Genomic DNA, 6,000 nt, shown 5'->3' with positions numbered 1-6,000 from the left:
CCCCCCTGGCCTCGCCACGGCGACCGGAGGAGGAGGAGGCGGCACGGGCAGCAGTGCTGTTCGGGCGGCCGACACTGGGAGAACCCTGGAGAGAGAAAGAGAGAGAGGACGAGTGAGATAAGATTGATGAAGTGTGTGTGCGTGTGCGTGTGTTGTTTTGGCTAAGAATATAAAGGAGAGGAATACATACGTAGCATTAGTGAACCAACACACAATCATCTCCATACACGCACATATACAGTACATGTATGTTCATGGAAGGGGCTGGAAGGAAAGCGGTCCCTTCACTAATAGGTCAGTGTTTGTGTAGAGTGGTGGTAGAGTGCGTTCTGATGACTCACGGCCTCTAATTGATCAACAGGCGGACTCATTTGTGTACCAATTGAATATGAGTATTGACTCATGTGTTTTCAATGTCTGCAACTTTCATTTATTTTATCTAAATGAGTGAACATTTTTAATAATATACTCAAATTTTGAATCCCAAACTAATAAATTCCCATTCTGTTTTCAAAGTATAATGTTGAAATGTATTACTGGAGGTGTTTACATTTCCATTGACCAAATTCAATGACTTCTAAATTTCAAAACATTATGGCAGTGCTTCAAAGGAAGTATAACTTATCTGGTTTTGAGTACTGATTGTTTTCAAAGACCAAGCGGCATTGAAAAGTGATTTTCAATGCCACTTTGAAAGGTTGAAAAATGTGTTCAACCTTTCAAAGGCAGCATGCATGGCTTTAAGAGAGCATTACTTCTGCAATCATGAGGAGATTTTAATAACACTGTTTTGAGATCAGTCCCAAACAGTGCACCTTTTCACTCACATGAATTGATATTCATGCTGCCACTGCTCTGCTGCTGGAAGAGAAGCTGACCTTTGCTGCTGAGGAAACACTCTTAATGATGCCAGCCATGCATGGAGGAGTACTGGCTGCTTGGCTGTCATTCTTCCTTCCTTTGACTGCAGCGAGGTGGTGATCAGGGGCACTAATGCAAAGCGGCGAGGGAAACGCTATGTACTGTAAAGCCCCCCGGCACTGTGATTAGTCAGAGCATCTTTATATAGCCAGCCAAAGTCAAGGACAGGAATGGTGTGTGTGTGTGTGTGTGTGTGTGTAATGTAATAGTGTGTGCGTGTGTGTGTGTATGTATAATGTAATAGAGCGGCGAAGTCACGCCCCTTCCGGTAGAGACCATGGGACCTATGAGAAATATGGATATGGTTTCAATGGAGAGAAGGTAATTATTTTCTGGTCCCAGTCTTTATATGCCCCGGATTACACATATGTTGTTTGTGGATTTAAATGATACTTTTTCATGTCAAGAGTTTGACCGTTTATTGTGTAATTGTTCAGTTAAAGGCTGTAGAGAAAACACAATGAGAAAGACTACACGGCTCGTATGTGACGTCACGCTCCCTGCGTCTGGCGTGGACAAGACCGACAATCCTCCCATCGGTATAACTGAAACTCTCAACATGCCCCGACTTATAATGGTTTTCACCTCTTCCGATGCTTTTATCCTCCCCTTGGAAAAAAGCGGTAAAGTGGAGCAGAGAGATCGCCATGTCTGTACCGGAGTGCCAAGTTCGGTTGGTGACGTATATCATCCGCGTCGAGAGCAGCGAAGAGCTGTAGTTCACAGAGCGGCCTCACACAAAACCTTCTTCGCGAAAATCTTAAATTTTCTTTGCATGAAAAATTATCATTTTAATCCACAAACATATGTGTAATCCAGGGCATATAAAGACTTCGACCAGAAAATAATTACTTTCTCTCCATTGAAACCCATTCATATTTTTCGATCTCATAGGTCCCATGGGCTCTACGAAGGGGCGTGACTTTGCCACTTTATAGTGTGTGTGTATATAATGTTATAGTGTGTGTATATAATGTGAATAGACTGTGTGTATGTCTATGTGTGGTGGGCGCGTGTGTTTGTCTAGTACAGATCTATTAGGTGAGTCATATAGGTCAGGGGACAGTGGCTTTTGCCCTTCACAGGAGGGATGTTCTGTTCTGATATAGGTCTCATCACAAAACACAACTGTGTAAATCTATTCAGGGTATTATAGCGGGCCAGTTGCTGTGGGGTTTCCACGACACCAAGTTGAACAATAAAACCACACAACACAGAGCAGTTCCAATTCAGGGTGGTTTAAATACCATGTAAATAAAAACTACCAGTGTGGGAAAATGGTCGTCCACCGCCAGTCAGGGTCCAATCCGTAGAGGTACAGTACTCCCATAAGATCCCACAGATGCTGTCTGTAGTCCCTAGCCCTAGCTCTCCCATGTGGTAGCCTGCTCTCCCCTTTAACCCCAAGCACTCCTGCTTAACGATGCTCAGGCTTGCATCGTTACAGGGAGGAAGTCCAGGTAAGGCTTGGGGGTGGAGCCAGCAGGTTGCCAGATATCTCCCTTTAATTACCACTCCCCTCCCTGCCATCATTCACAATATGTTTTATCTCTAAATAGTTCAACATGTTCTCTGCTTGTCACCAGCTTCATGGTTCACCTGCCAAAAGTGGCCTCAATAGACACCACTCAGACACCTGAAGATGAATGTTGGGCCAAACCAAGTCTATGAGGGGCAAACCTTCTGTAGCCTTTGCGGCCTATGTTTGTGGCTATATCATAACTTGCAGGCCTCCCCTTGTTGTTGTATGTTTGTGTTGGTTCGGCCTCTGTGTATAAATCCACCACGTTTACGTTTGTAGGCTTTAGTCTGTAAAGCCATGAGAGAGAAGTATATGAATTGGGAAAGCCCTGGATTAACAAGCACAGGAAGTGATTTTGAAAGGAATTGAAATCGGCATTGCGGTCGTGTAACCAGACAAGAGAGACATCCTCGGAAGGAAACCCTAAACCCTAACCCTAATACTAAACGAGTGAGTCTAACCCTAACCCTAATACTAAACGAGTGAGTCTAACCCTAACCCTAACCCTAATACTAAGCGAGTGAGTCTAACCCTAACCCTAACCCTAATACTAAGCGAGTGAGTCTAACCCTAACCCTAACCCTAATACTAAGCGAGTGAGACTAACCCTAACACTAAGACTTGAGGAACACGTTTGATATATCCAGCGAACACTGCGCATTTATCCACTTCTATTTCATCGGATCACACACACACACCCCTGCACGTCATGTAGCATTTGTGGCTGCTCGGGTCAGAGGGAAGAGATTGGCCTCAGGACAAGAGTGTATCTGAAGGCTCCAGAGGCCAACAGCGCTGAGGAGCTAAATTAACTCCTTGTTTTAGACACAAATCTTACCGGACCTGCGTCATAGCTAGGAGGACCGTGCCTGTGTGAACGTGTGTGTCGCCAGTTCGAGGCTCGATTTTGGTTATTGGCCGAGAATGGAGAATACCCTGCAAGGAAGCTAATCCTAACTGTTTCTGACGAGGGTGAGTTGGTTTGAATGTCCCTGAATTAGAGGCACCAGATCACAATACATGGGTCACTATACAATTTGCATAACGATACATTGTGATACCATACAAATTGCGCAGCGTTGCAATATACCTACGTACGCATTAACATAGAGATGAAAATGCAACTTGCTATGTACCACCTGTTACCATTTGTATTACCATTTATACAAAAGTAAGTCGAGGGTGACTATCTTCAAGGAATTTATTGAATAATTATAGAATCAAAAAGTAGAATTTGTATTTGCTAGATACTTGATTAATAATTGAGCAAGATGATAACTGCAAAGATGACACGGAAAATCATGAAGCCTTCCTTATAAAAATATAAATACTTTGTAGCATTGTCTCGATATAATATTGAGTGCAAAATATCGCCCCCAATTTCCCCAACCGCAAACTAGAGTGTGGTGTAGTTTGCTACAGATCTTAGAAAAGTTATTTTCTTACTGGTCCCGTGTCTATACCATTGCATACATGTCCACTGACAACAGACAGCAGACAACATGTACATCTGAAGGGGGATATTATCAGGCCTGCATAGTGGTTCCTGACTTCGTGGTTTTACTGCGATCTATTTCTTCACGTATGAACATGCTTAAGGGCACAAGGGAAGCATGGGTGGGTGACTCCTTTGGATGACCGACCTGCTGAGAGAATTGGACTGGAAAGGATCTTAAATCTTGTAGTAAACTAAAAGTCCTATCAATTAAGGTTAACCCGGCGTAGCTCTTCTGTCCCCGGAGAATGATCTCCCCCCTGGAGCAAATTATAACTAACCGCAGCGGGACTGGAAAGTCTTAAGGCAAATCTAACTCAAAAGAAGGGTCTGAAATTGTATTACTCTCTACTGATCTTTTTATATTGAATATTACGGAAACATGTTTCAGACAGAGACACTATTAATCAATTTGGAGAATTTCTTCCAGTATTAAAGTATCAGCAGACCTGTCACTCGGTGTTTAAGACCGCAGCCAGTAATACTTGTTACACAATCAAGACCAAGCCGGTCTGTACCGGCTTGAGATGAAAACACAGATGATATGCTAGGGGAGACACACGTATCACACACATAAACACACTCTCACATACAAACAGACAAACACACACACCCACACACACGCACACACACACACACACACACACAAACACACACACACACACATCACACACAAACACTCGTGCACTCTCACACTCACAAGCGTAAGTGTTAAACCAGAACAGATGCTAATTGAAATCCAGATGAAGCTCTGACTGACTCACTGTGCATGTGACATGCTGCAGGAAACCAAGAGTCTTGAATGAGATGTGATTCATTGTTGGTGACTTGATAGAAATATTACAATACAATTATATAAGTACAAGAATATTAATAGATCTCGCTATTTGTCATTGTTAATCTATCTCACCTTAGTTTCTGCACAGGGATGAATGAAGTTAAGTATCCATTAATCCATCAATATTATCTGTCTATCAAGACATCTATCAATGATAGATGTATAGGTCACTCTGTTCATTGTTGACCATTGTTGATCAAACATAACAATGTTAAATGATTACTAAATGAGGCACAGGTATAGAACCATGACCGGAACATTATAAAGTCATATCTTTGCCAGAAAGCAATTTGGTCAAACAAGACAAGGTTACCAGAAGAACACCAAACCATCAAAGGTGTTTCTCATGAATCCAAGAGTTTGTGCATGGCTGAATAAGGATTAGGGTAGAGTAGAGTAGGGTATGCCAAATAAATAAAGACTGTGTCTTGCATTCCCCTGGGTTAAATCCCAACATTGCACTTGCGATTATGAAGCCCACTCCCACTCATTCAACAAAGCACGCATGGCTCAGAGATCAGGGAACGAAAGGATTTCAAGGAACCATGTTAACAGTTTATTATTCAGTTTCATTGTTCTACATGTTGGATTGCATTGCATACAGACCTAAATCCAATTGTAAAAATATAGCACAATGCATGGAAATCATAGAGATGTTTTGTGATGTTTTTTCCGCAATTTTCAAATGCACCTATTTTTCTCACCCATGTAGCCAACACTTTCTCACCGTTTTCCCCCGTGGCAAAATGAATTGCAATGTGCCTTTACACTTTTGCCACGTAGCGGTGAAGCTATTGTTGTGAGGAGGTTCGACAGCAGACCTGTTAACTGTCACAGCCGCCCCTTTTTGCTGTTTGATATCTATCGATAAAGATCTGCGCAATGCATCGCTGATAGCTGATCGAAATCAACGAAACGAGCTTTTATTCTGTAAAGACGATGGCACACATGCAAGCAGCATATGTTTTGAAACAAGACACGTTTCGGTCGGTGGAGGAAACGCAGAGAGAGAGCAGCGGGCGGACACCTGTGTACTGTGTGATCCAGTGACCGTCATGTGCAACACTCGCAATCCCGAACCCTTTGTCTCTTGCGTCATGAACGAACGATGAAAACATTGGTGTTATGAAGATGAAAAGTTAAATGTTGAAATCACTTACAGAGGATCAGATGACACTGGATGACCGCCAGTGATGCTGCAGTCTCGTGGAATAACGCTATCCC

This window comes from Pollachius pollachius (genome assembly GCF_949987615.1).
Source record: "Pollachius pollachius genome assembly, chromosome: 17".
NCBI classification, from domain to species: domain Eukaryota; kingdom Metazoa; phylum Chordata; class Actinopteri; order Gadiformes; family Gadidae; genus Pollachius; species Pollachius pollachius.
This window is presented reverse-complemented; position numbering follows the sequence as displayed.